The 21,678-nt window shown below is 38.2% G+C and overlaps 1 long non-coding RNA gene across 2 annotated transcripts; it reads left to right on the top strand.

The window, feature by feature from the left end:
* Positions 1 to 590: 590 nt before the first annotated feature.
* LOC110092920 lies at positions 591 to 21,420 on the top strand. Of its 2 annotated transcripts, none has more exons than XR_002302645.2 (3): positions 591 to 830; positions 9,414 to 9,473; positions 20,659 to 21,420. It is a non-coding gene; the product is annotated as an uncharacterized LOC110092920 (long non-coding RNA). The 2 variants fall into 2 exon arrangements; XR_002302646.2 differs by lacking the exon at positions 591 to 830 and adding an exon at positions 7,257 to 8,375.
* The last annotated feature ends 258 nt before the right edge of the window (positions 21,421 to 21,678 follow it).

Here is a 21,678-nt window from a genome sequence, read left to right as displayed (position 1 = left end):
TAGAAATTAGTTCACAGAATATACATTATTCATATGTAGGAAGAGCCCTGGCCTCGCCGTGTGCGTCGAACCGGTTTCCCTCCTACCACGCTCACTAAAGGTGTGCTTAGGTGGTTTGCCGGTCCGACACGAACGTTGAGGTAGGAGAGTGGAGGGAATTTATTTTTTATTAATAGTAATAATTAATTAGAGCTAATTATAATTAAACTCAACTAATTAATTATAATTAATGCATAATTAATTAATAATTAAATATAATTAAGAATGATTAATCATAATTAAAGTAAATTAATTATGATTAAATTATCATAATAATTAATTATAATTAAAAAAATTAACTATAATTTTATTTAATTAATTAAATTCAATATATAGTTAATTAATTAATAATCATAATTAATATTGTCTAAACATGATTAACCTTAATTAATCATGATTAATTAAATATTAATTATGATTAATATAATTAACTATATTTAATTTAACTAATTGTCTTTAATTTATAATTAAAACTAATTAATAACAATAATAATAATAATAAAAATAAAAGCAAATCCTCCTCTCCCCTCTCAGTTCGGCAGACTAACGAGATTTGGCCGAATGAGCGTGAAAGGGAGAGAATTTCCTTAACAGCGAGCAACTCCCGTTCTTGCACCCGATTAGAATGTCGCAACTTCCGATCCGACAGTAGGTGAAGTCGTCGGCTGAGCAAAGGAGGTGGAGTTCGGGATCGGAAGCTTTGGAGCTCTTGCGATCGTGGAAGAGAGGAGGTCGGAAGGGCTCGGGTATCTCGCGGGAGCTGGATCCGACAGGAGGGGGGTCACGGCTAGGTAAGAGAGCTTCTCTCTCTCTCTCTCTCTCTCTCTCTCTCTCTCGGCTTGGGGTCGGCATAGATGGAGGTTGATCGGGGCTGAGGTGTGGAGATGACGGGGTTTGGTCGGAGAGGAAGACGGGGTCTGTGGGTAGCGAATGGGAGAGAGCAGCAGCCGAAGGTCTCATTTGCTTTGGTATTTAACGATGCACACAGGAGCGGGATCGAGGCACTGTAGGATCGCGAAATTCTTGGGAAGCGATCGCAAACGGCGCCGAATCAGCTCACATGCTGCAGCACAAGGACTCTTATGGTTGAAATTATCGAGCAAATAAGGAAGTGATATGTGTTTTCCAAATTGTGGCCCATGTTCACCATAAGATCCTTGAATTTTTGATAAAGATATTTTGTCTTTTGTATTTCAGCAGTTGCTTGGCTCCATTCAATGTCCCCAAACCTCATCTTTGGGTAATGCAGTTGTGGTTATCGTAGGCATAAAGGTGTCCTTGTAATTTAGCTTCAATTCCAAAAGTCATGACAGGATGGTGTGTGAAGATTTTAGAATAACCGCGTCATTTTCATTTCTAATGTTTGATCAACCTCTCAAATTCTCTATAGTGCAGGAGTAAGGTTGCATTAGGAACTTTACTTGAACCTTTTTGGAGCTTCCTGCATTTAGAACTTTCTTCTGACTAGCTATTGTAATACTGTACACGCTGCTATGTGATAATGTCAACATGTACACATGGAGCATAGTTGAGGATAGTGAAGTGCTGAGCTACACTAGTCTGGTCTAGATATTGCAGAAGTGACAACTATTTTTTAGCTAGCAGCTTTTTTTTTTTTTGCATTGTTAGTGTAGGAAAATATCTAGTTAGGAAAGCGCTCAATTTTTTATTAGTGTCCATATTTTTTTTGGTTGTTTCAAAATATTTTACTCATTTTTTTATATGTAACAATAGTGTCCTCCACTGAATACAACACATTGAAATGAACTTTTTCCATTAACAAGGTATTAGAGTAGGGTTAGTCCTAACCTTAAATGCCACACCCATCTCCCATCACCTTCACCACTTTACCTAGACTCCTACCACACCTGCTCTTTCTCCTACCTATTGTACAATGCTCGCTCTAGAGCTTAGTGTTAACCTCTGAAGCAAAGCCAAAATAAAGAATAGAAAAAGGGAAAACTGCTTATTACCTTTGCCATAGCCCATGCTGTTTTTCTGCAAAAAGTCCTGCTCAAGTCCCTCTATGGTACTCATACCTTTGCAAATGGTGCCGTATTCGGTCTCATCATGCTTGCGTACAGAAGCTACTCGATACGAGTCATTAAAATGGGACAGAAACGAAGCCTTTTGACTTCCTCTCTCACGCGGACTCTCGCAGAAACCTGCAGCTTCTTCCCTCAAGCCGACCAGTCTTCACCAACTCCCGATTCTTCTCATCTATTCGATCTTCCTCTTTGATGAGACCTCGCCGCCTTCTAGCTCCTGTAATCCCTGACCACTTTGCCGTCACTTTCCCTTTACCTATCCGACTTAGCCAGTCGCGGTAGCCATGACCACCGAACTCCACCCGACCTCTTCCCTATCTCCTGTCGACTGTAGCTCTTCGTCTTCCGTCTCTATTCCGACCACTCCGACCTCCACTCTCCTTCCTCAAGCTGAAGCCCTATCTCCTGTTGAACCTAGCTCCCCAAGTCGCACCTCCTTTTTCCGCCTCTTCCCATCTACCCGTCATCGCTTCCTATTCAAACCCTCAGCCAACCCCAGATCGACGCCAATCCAGCCCTATCCGATACCCTTCCTCCTTTCCATCTCTCGTTTATCTAGGCGCAAGCCACATCCCATTCCCGATCTATCGCATCCTGCGCAGAGCTTCCAAGCCAGTCGAGCGCCAACTCCGACCCATTGAGCCCTCTTCCTCTCCGAACCTCACGCCAATCCAGTTCTATCCGAAGATGTACGGCAGCTGTGTCAACCGACACCAACCATACACGCTCTTGTGGCGTGGTGGGATGACCTAGTTTCCTGTAGTTCCCCCCTAAACGGGGGAGACGTTGGGAGGCTACCGAAATTTTTGGTGAATCGAGGACCTGATTTGAATTAAGTGCAGGAGACTTGAGCTTACAATTTAAACTACAGGGACTTGTGAACTTGAACTGAACTTAAATCATGAATAGAGGATTGTATCAGGACTTGAACTGAAATTCGCACAATAAAGGACTAGACTTTAATTTTACGAATTCTTGATTAAATTGAAAATGTGAAATGCTAATTACTAATTTGAAGCATTTAAATAAGTGTCATGCAAGCAAGTCGAAGGACTCAAATGAACATCAACTGGTAATTCCAAATAATGACTTATGATGACTAAAGTTTTTATGCATCACCCATAAGCAACAATGTAAGGAATGTAGTGTATTTACAAACAACGTTAGAGGAGTTGTAATGAATAGAAACACATGTGATGGTAGAAGATTCATGACATATACAATGCTTCACTCACAAACAAAAGTAAAGGAGTCATGATTAATGCTTGCCAAGCCATAATACTTCCATGAGTAATGACAAGTGGCATTCCAATCAACGTACTTACAATAAAAAATATGACGCTTTTGAATAAATGTTGAAGGGCTCTCATGCCAATTGAAATGCAAATGTCAACAAACAACAATCATCTGTGGATTATGAATAACTACAAGCAATGATTGATGATGAATAAGTTCTCTACCTCTCACTCACCAGGAACAAGCAAGATGAATACATAGCTTGATGGCATGTAGCGCTGCAGGACCTTTGACCTGTACATAGCCAATGTGGAACCTGCAGTGTCATATCAGTTAACCAATGAGTCTATATATAGAAGGTTGAAAGCATTACAAAGAGCGTTTTTAGTGGACGTGACCGTTGACATACAAAGAAGACAGTGATTCGCCAATAAAATATGCTAGGGAGGATTATAATGAACATGAATTGTTCCCAGTCAATGCCAATTACCTAAAATAAGTTCATTAATCTACCTACAATACCCGATGGTGATGAGCAGCAACTGGCAGTGAACGCTACGACGCCCTTGTAGCCAATAACCATTCAACATCAGGTGAATACACTGATTTTCTCCACAAGTAAAGGATGTTTGATATGCAACGAATGCAGATACCAATAAACTGTTGTAGAAGACCCATCACAAACACAATGCCTCACCTTCAAGTAAACGAAAGAGGTTCAAACATACTCAGTGCAGCACATGATGAATATGAGTGCTTACTAGCAGTGGTGGGGGATTTGTCATGTGCAAAATAAAATCCACACGAGTGACGATTAACAAGAGTCAATAAATGCTTAAGCATCTATACGGTTAGCCACTGTTCAATGTTAAGTAGATACATTGATATATCACGAGCGAAGGTGGATAATACGCAACAAATGAAAGTGTGCACAGGCCCTTGTAGGAGACCCTTTATTCATAATAAATATCGTCTACGGTCAATCCAAATGACTATAGCGAATTCAAGTGCCTACGAGCTGCTGTGAGAAACTCGCCATACATGAATATAGAAGAGTAGTGCTAAATGCAGATACCTATGAACAGTGGTAGAAGACCCAACCCGTTGTATACACATGTCATCTACAAAAGGACTACAAGGAGCCTGCAAAAAGTACTAAAGATACTTATACAGCCTGTAGTAAGGCGTTGGCAAGTAGATGTACCTATCTTCTACAAGCAGGGGGGATTCAACATGCGATGAACTGAAGGACATGTCATCTTTGAATAGTTCAAAGAGAATATAGCTCCCATGCAATTAATATCGTTCATCTGCAGACAAACACACCAGTCCTCTACCGGCAAAAGCATAGGATACATAGCAAATACTAATTTTCAAAGATACATTATACCTCCAATGTGTTGACCACAAGTAAAATTTCACATAATTATAGCAAATACAAATGCCTATGGCCAGCACTAGATGATTTATATGTAAAGCAACTCAGCCACGAACAAATACATCATATCCGTGGTGAATGCCTTTATCTACAAGCTATAGCAGGAGATTCGTTAGTGTGAAACAATTTACTTCTAGAAGGAAACAAGTAGTGCATGACAGTCAACCTATGATAAGTAGCGGATGAAACTCTACATGAAACATAACACCATGCCACCGGATCCGCAACATGCATACAAGCGGACAAAAGATGTGTATGAGCTTCCAAATAGAATGTTGTATTCAACTGACAGCTATCCACACAACTTAGTAATGCCAAAATATTTCAAAAATGCCCCCACGCATGCGCTACAAATGTATACACATAAACATAAAGAAGTGCATATGCAATTACACACCCGCATGGGCCCCGACAAATGTGTTATGGGTACACATGTGACGTATAGGGATGCTGTGCGAGTCAGTGAATGAAGTTAAGATTGAATCCGATCTTTCTACATAGGTCAGTAGAAGTTGACACGATTCAAACTATCAAATAAATATATAGTCATGAGGTCGATCGAGATATTTAATTTATACATTCATATTAGGGCTTTAAGGCCCCCAATAAAGAAAATTCACCAACAAATGAACAACCTATAATAAACCCGATTCTCTGTCAACCAATAGATAGAGTCGATAAGGTCCAAGCAATGATACTCCCAAATGAACCCATATACCTCGAGGATGGCTGTGTTGAACGTAGATCTTAGTCGGAGGGGTTAATTCCAAACATTCGAAATGCTTCCCAAATACTCACAAAATCCAAATTCTCAAAAATCCCAAACTCTAAGTATTTAAAGTTGAAATAAACCCCATCAAACACTTAAAGCAAAATCCATCCACCCTCCACAAAATTTTATCGAGGTGGACAAATTTAAAAATTACTCCAGCTCACAAACAGCTAATCTCTTATGGAGAATATCACTAGGATTCATTCTTAAATCATCTCCTGCTAATAAGGACGTGACACACGTCCTCTAATCGATAGTTTTGCCTCCAAATGGCACTGTAGGTAAACACTTATGACTGGGGCCCTTTGAACCAGGTGATTCACCGCCAAATGACACCACTAAATTACTGTCATGGCTAGAGCCCGTATGCTCCCCAACGTCACTAAATACATGAGATATGAATCAATAGGATATAATCGATAGGGCACAAATCCCTTTATCAGTTTAGGTGAACTCAAATTTGTCGCCTTAGACAAACTTCCACCCCAAGTCTACAATGTGCCCTTAGATGAAGCAACCCATGGCTTCCGACAAGGATACTTCAGTCAAGTTAGGTCGACTACCTCCTCTGACTAAGTAGATCAGGGACCATGATGACCCAGGACGATAGAACAATGGGATCTTGAACGGGTCCATCATCCATTCCCCCACTATCCGCTTTAACTATAAGATGGTGAAATTTTCAATTTTAAATACCAAATCTTTAAACACCCGAAACCCATGCTGCTACTATATGTTAGATAACACGTATTCCCTATGTATCTGATTGACGACTAGCCTTAATCGAAAGTTCTCTCTCATTACTGGGAAGCGTAATTAACTATAGGGACTTGCGCCTATAGGAAATCAGAGTTCAGATCATAAAGTCCTCGTAAAATGTGGGCGAAATCTCTGGGTAATGTCTTATCTATAAACTCAATCTACCTTCCAAAATTTACCCCAAAACTTAATTCGTTAAAACTCCCCCGAAAAAGCAACGGGGAGCCTGGGGCTGAATTTTCAGTGCCCAAACTTAGGCACATGCTTACTTGATCTGTACCCAATGCTCTAGTGATTAAGACACGACAAAAATAATTTACCTTTTTAACATGGTATTAGAAAGGGGTTAGTTCTAACCCTACACACCCTACCCCATTCACCCCTTCAACTATGCTAGTTTCACATCTACTCCTTACTTGTACAATGCTCAACCTAATGCTAAGGCATGTTCTTGCTTGATCAATGCCCATTCCCTCATGTTCGTTTGTACGTTTGCTTGACTGACACGGCATGAGTGCAATGCCCGCTAAATTTTCTACTCCATGTGTTGTTGCTATCTACTGCCTCTCTTATTTACAACTGCCATTGCCTTTTGTTATTGCTTGCCCATTGCCACCACACCTAAGCACATTGTTGCTTGCTGGGCACTCTATGGCACAACTGCTTCATACATCTCACATTCTTCATTCTTAATGTGTTAACTGTTAAATTCTCCAAATCTCTCTCAGAAGAAGACAGTCTCTCAACCACCTGTTATTGACTCAATAGCGTCTTCCAACATTGTTACAATAGTAATGTTCAATGACAAAAATTATCTCCTATATTCGCGGACTTTTTTTTTTCTTATTACTTCTCATGGCAAGCTCCATCACCTTTATGGTTCCCCTCCAGATTGTTGTGACACCATTTAGTTTGCAAGATGGCAAGCGTTTGATTGTGCTGTTCTTACTTGATTACTCAACATTCTTGAACCTTGCATTTCCTCCATTGTCAATTGTCATGTTTCAAGATTGTGTCAATATGATGTGGGGCTTTCTTCACTCCATCTTCATTTAGGAAAATAATATTTTTTCATGTATAAAATATGTATTCTAAGATTTATTCTCTTCAACAAATAACATTTCAAATCCATTAGTACCATAACACATGAAAAGGAAAATGAGATGAATTACTTCAGTATTGTGCCGGAACTATTGACCCAATTGTATGATAAAGCTAAATAATTTTTTTTTGTTGCCAAATTTATCTCTAGCATGCATCCTCCTTTATCGGGTGCGCTATTTCAACTAATGATGGACTCCACAATTTTTAACTTTATAGCCACTCTTTTTATAGTTTCTTCATGTCGTTGAGCTCTCACACCTCAACCTACGACTCCTGACTAGTTAGCCTTGGCTGCTGGCTCTAAGGGTGGTCAGGGGATTTATGGATATGGTGACAATTGTGATCGTAGACATACTACTTTTCCTCCATGCCCTCATTACAGTTGAACCAATCACCCTTTCGAATATTGTTGGATAGCATACTTCCACAATTGGTCCAACCTTGCCTACTCTCATGCATCCTCATATGAAATTATCATTATCTCTTAGTTAGATTATGATTGATTTCTTTAAAAATCTCAAAAAGTCTCTCTCAGCCGTTCATGTCATCTTTTCCTTAGAATTCATTGCAATTTTCTCTGTTGTTACATTCTGGGTTTTATATTAAATGCTTTTTTCCATGCAACTGGTAACCGCCAACTATGTTTTTCTTTACATGTTGTCCACACCTCTTGTTGTTTTTACTGATAGTTTTCCCTCTCTTATTTTTTGAAAAGGGCATTTTATTCATCTTTCTAAATCTCTTTTTTAGATATTTCATGTCCTATAGTTTCTTGTAAAGCAATTTTCTGTTCATTATCTTACTAAAAATCATAATTGCGCTTTGACTTTCTTGCCCTCTCATTAAGATTTTTCATAATCTTAACTTAAGTAAGATGATTGATCGAGATTTTGAAGTAGACAGAGTTTACAACTTGATGACTAGTGCTCTTTCATCTCCTCTACCACCATTACTTTGTATCAATGGCATGGTCGATTAGGTATTTCTCATTAAACTTTGGGATTTTGTTCGTAGTTGCTCATTTCTCTTCAAGTTTGATTGACCAACATGGTAGTTGGGAAAATACTATAATATGTTTTTTCCTTCTACCAATAGTCACCATAATCTTCTTTTTGTGTTAATATGCTCAGAGATGTGTGGTTCTAATGTTATCCTTGCTCACAGAGGATTCTTTTATTTTGTCAGTTTCATTGATATTATTTAAGGTTAACTTGAGTCTACTTGCTGAAAAATCAATCAGAAGTTCTCAATATATTATACTTTTTATCAAGAAAGAAAAATTATTTTTTTTTACTTTAATCATAACTTTTTGCGTTGATAATGTTTGGAATTTATGCAATTTCACTTTCATATTTTTTTTATTTGACAATGATATTATTCATCAAACTTCTTTTGGCATCTCAATAAAATATTGTTGTTGAACACCAAAACCGTCATCTGCTTTATATTTTCAAGACATTAATGTTTCATATGAATCTTCTCAGTTTTGGGGAATGCAACCTTGATAGCCTGTTATATTATCAATTGTACCCCTTTTACTCTCCGCATTAATCTTTCACCCATCCTAGCTCCTTATCTCTACTAAATTGTATTCTTTCTTATTCCTAGGATTTTTAGTTGTGTTGAGTTTATTCAAGACTTTTGCTCTTAAGACGAGTTACCTTTTGTGCCATTCAGTGCTACGAAGGATATTGATGTTGTGATTCCTTTACCTGTGCTTGTTTATTTTGGGCAATGTTTTTTTCATGAGAAAATTTCTTTCTTTTTCTTCCTCCTCTTTCATACTCATTCATCCTTCTCTTGAAGCTCCTATACCTCCAAAAAAAATTAGAAACTTTAACACTATCATTTGTTACTAGCCCCAACTTTAATACTATCATCAAGATGTCTACGCTAGACTTCAGGTTGTCCCGTAGATGTTATTCTCTTGATAGAGCTTACAATGTCTTCTATTTTTTCGAACTTTTCTACAACGATGCTGAACTTCTCTAACGATGTATTGTTTACCTTTTTTCAGAATTTTGTTGGTTTATCCTCTTCTAATGGATATATTGCTACTGGCTCGGAAACAAATGAGGTGAGATTCATCCTTTCATATTGATGCCTTACAAGAAAGAATTTTAGTAATACTTGTAATTAGGAAGTCTTAATCCCTTGAATTAGAATAATTTTCTTAACTGCATTTAAGGAGGGAGTGGAAGCCATCTACTTTTTAGTATTATATAAAATTCATGATGTGTTATCAATTTTCGTTGCCTTTTTTTATAAGCTTTGTTGTTAGGGAAGCCTTTTCAGAAACTATTTTATGAATTTACATTAACATCTCCCAATGAAATAGGCCTTTTATATTGCATATTTAGGTAAGATCTAACTTCAACCGACAGTATTTTGGTAGGCATTAGTTGGAATATGTGGCACAGTACGAAATTTTATGAGATTTAGGATGATCATTTATATAAACCTCAACAACTCCACAGATGAGCTTTTTTGTTTGTTGTGTATCTCTTGGACATATGCTACGGATCTTAAACATTTCAATTTTCTTGCCTTTACATTGTCATACTAACGAACAAGGAACCTTAAAAATCTTAAGATTAGGATTTAAGAAATCAATTATATAAAATTTATATAAATATTGATTTTATTGATACAAATTTGATGATAGCTCTTGATTTATAGATGTGGATGGTTTGCTAAACGAGAGAATTGAGTTTTGGATAAGTACTACAATCAAATGCGCAAACATACAAACGAGTTGGTTTCAACACATGAGTGAGTAGGCACGAGCGAAAGCATGTGTGGGTGTGAGGTGTGATAAAATTCGTAAGATGGTTACATGATTAGTGGGTTGTATCTTTAGGAGACCGATACGAGACACTTGAAAATCTCAAGTAATTCCTATCAATCTTTAGAAAAACAGTGAAATCCTCCACAAAAATCCACACAAAACCAAGAAAACAGTAGAAAATTTGTATTATTTGATGAAATAGAAATGGAAAATAGCAAGATAATGTTGATCCTCAATTCGAGAGGAGGATCGATTTTTCCCAAATCTCTATATGCCGCTAGAGCCCAAAAGAAACCTAAACTTAAGAGATCCCAAATTCAGCCCAAATTCAAGATGCCATAACCCTAGGAAACAAACTATTTAATGCATACAAATCAAACGGAAATCCCTAAACAGCTCCTACATTCAAATTCCGTCCTAAACTCCTTGAAAAAACCCTTCCAAAACTGCTCTATTGGCACTTGCGGTGCGATCGGTGTACAAGAGAGGTGGACGCTTCCGCCTCGATTCCTCTTGGGCCGGTCCCGTATGGACCGGCTGGATCGTTCCAATGAACTGGTCTAACAATACTCGTCCCAAAGATCCACCTTGTCCGCAAGGTGGAAAGACGACACCCTCCTCCATTCCTTCTTCATCACAAACGGTAAGAACCTGAAGAATTTGGTCTTTACACCTGTGCCCCGGCGTATACCTCTCATCACATTTGAAACAGAGCCTCTTCGCCCTTTTCTCCTATATTTCTATCTCTGTGAGCTTCTTGAAGTTGTCCCTAGGTTTTCCTTCTGCAGTCTTTTTCTTTAAAGTCCCCTGAAGAGTATCCAGTGTTGGCTCCTTGGATTTCAATATGGTGGTGGTCATCCTGTATGGGCCTCATGAGCTGTTGTCTCCTGTCTCTCTATCCAGGTGCCTCTGATCATCTACGAATTAAGCTAGCTTCATAGCCTCTCACAAGTCACGAGGCCTCATTATTCTAAACATTGCCTAGATCTCTATTGTCAATCCCTCATGAAGTTCCCCTCTAACACTGTCTCAGAAAGACGGTCCAATCGGCTAGTAAGGTACTCGAACCTCTCCCGGTACTCTATCACTGAACCATCATGCGCCAAGGAGAAAAACTACTTTAGAAGTCTCCTCCCCTGCCGGTTCGGAAACGTTCTATCAAACAATCCTTGAACTCTCTCCAACTCCGTATGGGTCATCACATGTCCCTCAATTGGTACGAAGCCAGAGCTTTCCCTTCCAAACATAGGCCTGCTGCCGTTAGTCTCTCCTCCTCCGTCAATCCATTGACAGTGAAATATTGTCATCTTCAATTTCGTCACCCTCGGTTCGCCTCCGTTTCGTCTGTTCCCTCTATAATTTCCCATTCTCCAAGGGGGTGGTTCACCCTTAAGTATCCCAATCATCCCTTCTACATTCATACCCCAACCTTTCATCAAATTCCCACCTTCTCCGCTCAAATTCAACACCCCTTGGATCATAACAAACCCTTCCCCTTTCAAATTCAGCCCCTCTTTGATCATAATTACCAATTTCCCTTTCGAATCTCGCCCCTGTCCTCTCCAAATTAGCATATCTTCATTCTTGCCCTACCTCCTCACGCCTCTCTTCATACCCTCTGCCCGATTCCTCCCTAGGAACAGGCTTTAATAGAGGTATTCTCTCTTCTCCCTTTCGAGTCACCACCTCTTGATCTCCCCTTTGTCTGATTGGCCTAAGGTTTTTCTCATCCCCCTGGTTGTCGGTGCCTTCTTTCCCCTCCGATGGTGATATTTTGGTTTGACGCTCAGGCACTTTCTTCAACATCTCCTCCAAGATTGAAAATTTCGAATCAAACTTATCATGGATGGTTGAAACATCTTTTTTTAATTTTAAAACATGAGTTTGGAGATATGAAATTTCAGATTTCATTTGTCCAATCTCTACTTCAAGGCTTTCCTCCAACGCATCCATTTTCTTGGCCGCAATTGATGCCCGAATTTTTGTAGAAATAAAAATTTGGACTTCGACCTTCAAAAATAGTAGTTTTCTTCTTTGAAATCCCAAGATCAGCAACTGAAATTCACCGAAACATCCCACGAAAGGTCCCAAAAATTAGCTCTGATACCAATTTGATAGGAAACACTTAAAGATCTCAAGTAATTCCTATGAATCTTTAGAAAAACAACGAAAATCCTCCACAAGAATCTACACAAAACCTAGAAAATAGTAGAAAATTTGTATTATTTAATGAAATAGAAACGAAAAATAGCAAGATACAATTGATCCTCAATTCGAGAGGAGGATCGATCTCTCCCAAATCTCTAGATGCCGCTAGAGCCCAAAAGAAACCTAAACCTAAGAGATCCCAAATTTAGCTCAAATCCAAGATGCCCTAACCCTGGGAAAACAAACTATTTAATGCATACAAATCAAAAGAAAATTCCTAAACAACCCCTAAATTCAAATTCTCTTCTAAACTCCCTTCAAAAATCTTTCCAAAACTGCTCTGTTGGCGCTTGTGGTGTGATCAACATACTTGAGAGACAGACACTTCCTCCTGGGCTAGTCCCTTATGGACCGGCTGGACCAGTGTAACAGAGGCACAATCAAGGCTTATGATGATCTTTATGTTTATGAGGAAAAGTTAACATATGAAGCATAGTAGCATAATGTTTACGGATGTGGGTGAGGGCCCTGCAACTAGTTGGGAATGCAGGTAAAGTGTGGGCTCCAAAAATTCAGCCCCGGCCTCCGCTCACACTGATCGTTTGTGCTTTTTCTTTGGCGAGGGAGTTTTAACGGATTAAGTTCCGGGCTAAATTTTGGAAGGCAGATGGGTTTGTAGATAAGAAACTACCCAGAGATTTCGCCCTCATTTTGTGAGGACTTTATGATCTGAGTTCTGGTTTCCTATAGGCACAAGCCCCTATAGTTAATTACCCCTTCCGATAACGAGAGAGAACTTTCGATTAAGGCTAGTCGTCGATCAGATACGTAGAATATACGTGTTATCCGACATATAGTAGCAGCATGGATATGGATTTGGAAATTTGGAAAATTTGACAAGTTTCGATGTTTGGAAAATTTGACAAGTTTGGATGTTTGGAAAATTTGAGATTTGATATTTAAACTTAAAAATTTCACCATCTTGCACTTAAAGCTGATGATGAAGGAATGGATGATAGACCCGATCAAGATCCCATGATTCCGTCCTCCCTGGCCATCATGGTCCCTGGTCTACTTAGTCAGAGGAGGTAGTCGATCCAACCTGATAGAAGAATGCTTGTCGGCAGCCATGGGTTGCTTCGTCCAAGGTGACCTTGTAGACCTGAGGTGAATGTTTGTCTAAGGGGACAAATTTGAATCCACCTTAGCTAACAGAGGGCTTTCGATCATATCCTATTGATTCATATCTCAAGGATTTGATGCCATTAAGGAGCGTATTGGCTCTGGCCATAACCTATATTTCGTGGTGCCATTTGGCGGCAAAACCACTCAGTTCAGAGGGCCCCGGGTCATAACCGTTTATCCTGTAGTGCCATTTGGCGATAAAACCGCCGGTTAGAGGACATGTACCACTTTCTTAATGGAAGGAGATTGTTTGAGAATGAATCCTAGTAATATTTTCGACTAGGCATTAACTCTATGTGAGCTGAAGTAAATTTTTAATTTGTCCACCCCGGCAAACTATTGCGGAGGGTGGATGGATTTTTTCTTTAAGTGTTTGATAGCTGGATTTCAATTTTAATTTTTTTTTGGATTTTGGGATTTTGAGATTTTTTTTAGAATTTTGTGGAATTTGGGATAGCGTTTGATAATATTTGGAATGGAACCCTCCAGTTGAGATTTACATTCAATAGGGCCATCATCGGGGTGTTTGGGGGCATTTGAGAATATTTATGTTTTGAACATTGTCGACTCTATCGAGTTGTCGATAGAGGATCGGGTTTCGTAGGCTTTATGCCCTTGTTTATGAATCTTCTTTATTAAGGGCCTTGACGGCCTAATACGAAAGTATAAAATAAATATTCTTATCGACTTTATGATCGTATATTTATCCGATGGTTTGAACCCTATCCACTCCTATTTACTTGCTTAGGAGGATCGGGCTTCGTAGGCTTTGTGCCTTTTGTTAGTGAATTCTCTTGATTATAGGCCTTGACAACCTAATTAGAATGCAATAAAACAAATATACCAGTCGTCGTGACCGTATACTTGTTTGTTGGTTCGAACCCTGTCGACTCCTATTGATTCATATAGAAGGATCGAGTTCGAATTTGAATTCACTTATCGACCCGCGCAGTATCCCTAGACGTCACGTGTGTACCAATATCACGCTCGTCGGGGCCCATGCGGGTATTTGGTGTCATTTTATGATTATTTATTGAACCTTATCAACTCCTACTTGCTTAGAAGGATCGGGTTCAAATTTATTAACCCGCGCAACATTCCTAGACATCACGTGTGTACCAATAACACGCTCGTCGGGGCCATGCGGGTTTTATAATTGCTTTTACCCCATTTTAGTATACCTATGTGTATACAAACTACGGTGTACATGTGGGGGGTACTTTGAAAGTACTTGTAGACGCCTTCTGTCCGCTTGCATAGAAGTTACGGATCTGGTGGCGTAGCATTGTAGTCTTATGGATGCCTTCTATCTGCTCGTATGAGTGTTGCAGATCCGGTGGCGTAGCATTGTAGTCTTGTGGACACCTTCTGTCTACTCGTATGAGTGTTGCAAATCCGGTGGCGTGGCGTAGCAGCATCTGAATAGACTTATTCGCTGTCTTGTACAGGTAGACTGTCATGCACTACTTGCATGATTTATGCAGGTAGATTGTAGTGCACTAACAAATCTCCTGCTTTTGTGTTTTAGGATCCTGCATTCGTTGTATTCTTTATACATTTCATTGTGATATTGGTCCTTATAACATATCCACTACTGTTGTAGGTAAATGTATTTATTTGTAGACTAAGGTTGACTACAGGATACTGCATTTACTGAAGTCTTTCTACATCTACCCACCAGTGGCATATGGTACATACATTTGTCTTTGTAGAGAGATTGTATGTGTTGCAGATCTTTATCCTTGCTTGTAGAAGGTTGATACATTTGATTGATGGTGGGTTATTATCGACTATAGGGATGATTTAGTATCCACTGCATATTAATCATTATCACCTATAAGTGGACTACTATATGTGTGAGGACTTTTCTACATTTGCTTGTGGTTAGCATGTTGAGCATATAACAAGTCTTCTATGACGATCCATAGGGGTTTGTAATTATTTGTACTTGTTATGCATCCTCTGCTTCTATTGATAGAAGATCAATGTATTTGTCGCTGCCTTATTAGAAACTTTATAAGTATCTCAGTGCTTGTCATAGGCTCCTTGTACCCTTCTTTTAGATGACATGTTGTGTGCACAGCGCGTCTTCTATAAATTTTCATAGACATTTGCATTTGTTATACGTTCGCTTTTTCATGTAGAGAACCAGTGTATTTGACCTATGTTGAATTATTGTAGATGATGTGTTATGCTTGTGAACATCTCATGTTGCATATTAATTGCTATGGTTTGTTGAGGTTAAGTGCATTTATCTGATAATTACTCATCACCCCTGCTTATGAATATTACTATGCATATGACACATCTTCCATCATTGCTAGTAAGAGTTCACATCCGCTACAATCTTCTATCTCATTCATGTAGAAAATCCGTCACACTGGGGTTGTATTCACCAACACTAATTGTAGATAAGATCATTGTATGAATGAAGAGTCTTATATATTAACTTGTAGGAGCTTGTATACTTTGCCGATGTGTTACCCTTGTTTGTTCCTTTGCTTGTATATTGAATTGTTGTTGATAATGGAGACTTCACTATATTCATATGTAAATCTTTTATGAATATCCCCATTGTAAATGTCTTTGCTCATCAAGTTCATATCATTTGCTCTTATGAGTGAGATATAAGGATTCTATTCACCATAGGTCATTGCTTATAATTATTTGTTGATGCTAGTAAGAAAGTTAAGCTTGTAGTTCTTTTGCATTTAGTTCATTTGAGCTTGAGTTCCCTTGCATATGATTTAGTCAAGTTCAAATTCTGCTCAAAGGTTCACAAGTTCGAGTCCAAGTACAGTTCAGGCTTAAGATGAGCCTCTTCCCTTCATTCGAGTCCCCTGTGATCTTGTGGAGTCCAAGTTTGAGTTCAAGTTGAGTTTATGTCCACAACATGGTTTAAAATTGCGCAATATGAGGCTCGCCTTGAGGTCCGCCTTTGCGCAATTCTAGTAAAAAATGCCTCGATGCTTACGCCTCGAGTTTTTGTTATGAGGCTTGCGCCTCAACTTGGTTGAGGCCCGCCTTAAGGCCCGCCTCGCCTCACTGGCATGAGGCTTACGCCTCATGCTATATATATTAAAACTTACATAAATCTTGAAGTAAATGCCCGACATTGGACTCTATAGGAGAGGAGGAAGGGGAGAGAGCGGTTCATCATAATGATGATTCAAATGAAGAACCCCTTAGTGATGACAGTGCTGATGATTTATGAGTTCTTATGTGATATGTCATTGCTATTTATTTTTAGAAATTGGAATTATATGTTAATGAAAAGAATTCTGGGATTTGAGAAAGAGAGAATTTTGAGTTGAACTATATTTCATGTTGTCTTATTATTAAGATATTTTGACTTCACTTAATATCTTATGCTTTTTTATGTTTTATATTATTCACTCATTAGTATATAAAAAATTTAACATTTTATGTTTACGCAATCTTTTGATTTTGAGGCTTACGCCTCAAAACGCCTTGAGGCTTACGCCTCGCCTCACGAATGAAAAACGCCTCAATACCCGAATACGCAATTTTAAACATTGGTCCACAATACTTAATTCATTTGAGTTTGAGTCCACTTAAGTCAATTTGGTTCAACCAAGTTCAAGTCCGGATCTTTGTTCATTATAGTTCTTGCATGTCCTTTTTGAGTTCAAACAGGTCCGAGTACAGTCATATTTTCATCCGAAATTTCGGCAGCCTCCAGGCGTCTCCCCCGTTTAGAGGAAAACTACGAGAAACTGGGCCTTCCCACCACTCACAATAAAGGCGTGTATGGTAGGTGTCCTCAGACGAGGACACCGCGGCCGTGATCTTTCTTCCCACCACGCGCAATAAAGGCGTGTATGGGGTCTTTGACGGTACCTATTTAAAAAGACAGTTTGCTTTTCCCTCGCTCGGGGGTACTTATGAATAACCCCATCTCGTCGTAGGTGTTGCACCGGGGACCCATCCCACCACGCGCAATAAAGGGGTGTATAGGCGGTTTTTCGATTCGCCACGAACATTGAAGTAGGGCTTAGGTGATTGCCCGCCTCGTCGAAGGCGCCGCACCGGGGTCCCATCCCACCACGCGCAATAAAAGTGTGTATAGGTGATTTTCCGGTCCGCCGCAAACAACGAAAACAAGCTCTCGAGTTTAAAGTTCAAAGGGGGTTATACCTTTCATCCGGAGAGATGGTGTTGGTAGCACGTGGATCGAGGTGAAAGAAGAGAAGCATCCTTGCATGCTTCTTTTCTTTCTCTTTTTATTATTATAATTAATTAATTAATTATAATTAAATACATAAATAATAATTAGTTATAATATAAAAATGATTAATTATAATTATAATAATTAATCATAATTAATTATAATTGATAATAATTTTAATAAATTATTGTTAATTATTAATGATAATAATTAACCATAATTATAATAAATTAATCATAATTTATTTTAATTGGAACTAATTATTATTAATAATAATTAAATATGATTATAATATTTAATTATAATTAATTATAATTAGACATAATTAATTATTATTATTAATTAATTATAATTAAGATAAAACTAATTTTAATAATAAATAAAAAAGAGCTAGTTTAACAGGATTTATATTGATTTTGAGCATGATTTTAGGCTAAATCCTGTTAACCCCCACGGCTAAGACAAATCCTCACTTTCCCTCTTTTAAGCTCGGTGGATTAGCGGGATTTGGCCAAAGAAGCTCACGAGAGGGACAAAGTTACCTTCACTGTGCGGGCTCCTTCCTTCCGATCAAAATGTTATAACTTTCGGACCACATGAAGGGAATGCCGCCGAAGAAGCGTCGTCTAGGGCAGGGAATTGGGGCTGCTGGGGGATGAAGCTTTCACGAGTGGGAAGGAGAAGGGAATAGCGACTGGGGAGAGAGTCGTGTGTGTGGAAGAGCAGCCGAAGAGAAGTCTCTCCCTCTTCGTTTTATAGACGTGAAGAAGGAGCATGGTCGAGGTGAGATCGCGGATTTTGAGCAGGATATGCGGAGAAGCGACGCAAACAGCGCTGAATCGGTGCGATTTGCGGCATAATCCTTGGATCCGACGGGTAAGATGTATGTATGCGGGATTTTCTCTTTTTTTTTCTTCTATACAGAGGTTAACATAAAGGCGTGAGAGAAGAAAGATTAGGCATGACTGATGTTAGAATGTAATTGTAACAATATTCCACGACATGCAGATTAGAATCAATTCCGCTTGGAAGATCATGACATAAGACTTGTTGAAGTTGTTGCTTTGAATAGTTTCAAATAAGTCACACAAATCATGATGTTGGTACATTAAGAAAATACTATTAGGTAATACCTTATTAGGGCTATAGCTATTTATATTACTATAAATATGAATAATCTTCTACTTATTTATTCTCTTATTTTCCTATTTATAGGCACCTATTCTCAATTTATAACATAAAATATAATGCCCCTTCTCTTTAGATGTTTCTCTTCACAAAAATATCATTATCACTCGACTCCAAGTATCCTCTTGGTTGCAATCACTCAGTCACAATACTCGCAAACACACGATATTTACCTTGGTTTTGTAACCTCTTGCTTGCATTTGATTCATTTTATGTCGCTTCTCGCATGTGTATGTGCTTCCATTCCTGCATGCTAATTGTTCCAGCCCTCGTTTTTTACCGACAATCTCCCATGCACTATGGCCGCCCCTCACGAGTGCTTCTTATTATCGTTCTTCATCGTTGGTTGGCTCGTTTTCTCGCGTGTGGGCACAAACAAGCTTGTTCCTGGTCACTGCACCCTTGAGGCATGCCCTTGCTAGTATCCACACTTAATCTTGCAATTCACCCACACTACAGAAGTTGTTGAGGCTCTTATCTTTCTACATTAATTGAGTTTCTCTTTGATTCTTCATATTTCTCTGCTCATAGTGTAATGGTTTGCTACTCTCTTCTCCTAGTAAGATGAATACCTCCATCATTGGTAGCATCAATAAATTTAATGGTGATAACTATCTCTTATGGTCAAGATGCATCTCCTCCATTCAATAGTGGCAATCAAGATTTCTAAATGGAAAGTGGAGTGAGAGGAGAGAAAGCTGGTGAGGAGAGTAAACTGGCATGGAGAAAAGGATTAAAGACGAGTGATAGGAGAGAACTCATAGTCTACGGTTTAGAAGAAAGAATAGGAGAGGTCTTTGATTTCAATTTATTCAAAAATAATCCAAACACAATAAAAAATGACAATTCATTCTAATCCTAGCCAAAAGTTATAACTTTATTTATAAATTTATGATTGCTAGACAAGATCATATAATTTTGAAAGAAAATCTATTCCTTTTGAAATTCTAATAATAACGAATAATTTAAATTTAAAACTACAATTATCTAAAAGGATAATTCATACTTTTAAGATAAAATATATCTAATAAATCCACAAATTCTAATTAAATGAAGTAAAATTCAAATAAATCCTAAAATATTCTAAAAATACTTGTATTAATATACAATTATTTCTTGGACAGGACCCTTGGGAATCCCACTTAGGAGAGAATAGTAGGACTACTAGGATAGTTATTAATTCAATAATAAGATACTGAAAAGTCATATTTGCTTATTTTTATTTATAAAAAAATAGTGCTATGGCTAAGCAAATTCAAAATTTGATCTAGGTAAGTCCCAAAAAAATAGTAAATCATATGTTCTAATCTTACAAGGTCACAAGCTCTTTTGATAACTTAGTCAGGAGCTATCTTTTAATAACTTTCAGCGTCCAAATATTTTCTAGTAGTTTTATAGCTTATGTATGTTTCTTTAACATAAAGCTTAATATGCTCAGCTTCAGATATTTTTATAGCCATTTTTCTAACCAAGCCAAAATTGATCTCCTTCATATTATCAACCCGCAAGCAGCCCATTTCTTTAATTAATAACCATATTCCAATCGAGAAGATCAATTCCGGCCTTCTCTGCACCCACATACCATAAAAGATTCTGACATTAGTTTCTTGACCACCCAACATGATTGTTGGAATAGCCAGAAAGTGATAGCATTAGCACGTATTCAAAGTTAGTACATCTCTCTCTACACATCATATTGATTCATCATATGATAATTAAGATCCCAGTCACATTCTCAGCATCTTGCTTTACCTCATGAACCAGGTTTTCGTATACCAGAAAGCTTTCCCCATGCCTGTTTTGTCATACAAATTTGGCAGCATTGATCTTATGTCTGGCTTTGAAGCTGATGATGCCAATCAGTTCATCTCCTGTGTGTGCTGGCGTGGCCAATCTACTGATCTAATCGCAACAAATTCAAACGGAAACATCAAAATTTTAGAGATGGTGTAATTTTCGTTTTTTTTTCATAAAGAGTCGTTGCATTCAGGCACTGTAATTTTTACACTGTAAAATCGGAATGTTGATGGTTCTAAAGGCGTACGTAGATCATGGTGCTGACATACTGTATGATAGTTAAGGAAAACAAAAGAATTATTTATAGGAAATATAAATTCACTTGGATGAGTATTTTTTTCCCCTTTCTTTCTCGAGGAGGAAACCCATTTCATGAAGCTTCCACTGAAGCTGCAACGGCAGTTTGTATAGTTTAATGTTGTATCTTTTCAAAGTTGGGCCATGTGCAGAACTCCTCTATATACTGAAGCAGACAACATTTAATTCTACTCAAGAACCAGTGAGCATACAATGCCAATCTCAAAGTTTATTGTCATGAGATATGTAAACTATTTGTGTTATATCTATCATTTAAGTTTTGGATATTAAAGTTTGATTGTAATTAATTAGATGAGTTAGAGGTTGTATTTAACTTTTAAAAGCTCTATACATTTTTGTGTTATATCTGTCAGTGTATTTAATCGCTACGATCTTCAAGGTTTAGTCAATTTAGTTAAATGGTTGCCCTTTTGTCCATGCTGCCGTTGTTTATTGTCGTTTGTCTTCCAAGTGCATATTTACTGAATTTGCATCAACTGCATTGAATTTGCTGTCCATAGCCCATTAGAACCTGCTGTAGCTGTGATTTTCCTAATTATATTTGTCTAAGGTCTATCTGCTGTTCATATCTCATTCCCCTAACTGTTCACTATGCAAAATTTTTTAATTTGGTGTTCTAGCAATAAGGTATTCACACTAATCCTACTGCCAGATGCAGCTTTGCTTCAG

Source organism: Dendrobium catenatum, unplaced genomic scaffold (genome assembly GCF_001605985.2).
Source record: "Dendrobium catenatum unplaced genomic scaffold, ASM160598v2 fragScaff_scaffold_692, whole genome shotgun sequence".
Lineage (NCBI taxonomy): Eukaryota > Viridiplantae > Streptophyta > Magnoliopsida > Asparagales > Orchidaceae > Dendrobium > Dendrobium catenatum.
This window is presented reverse-complemented; position numbering and strand designations above follow the sequence as displayed.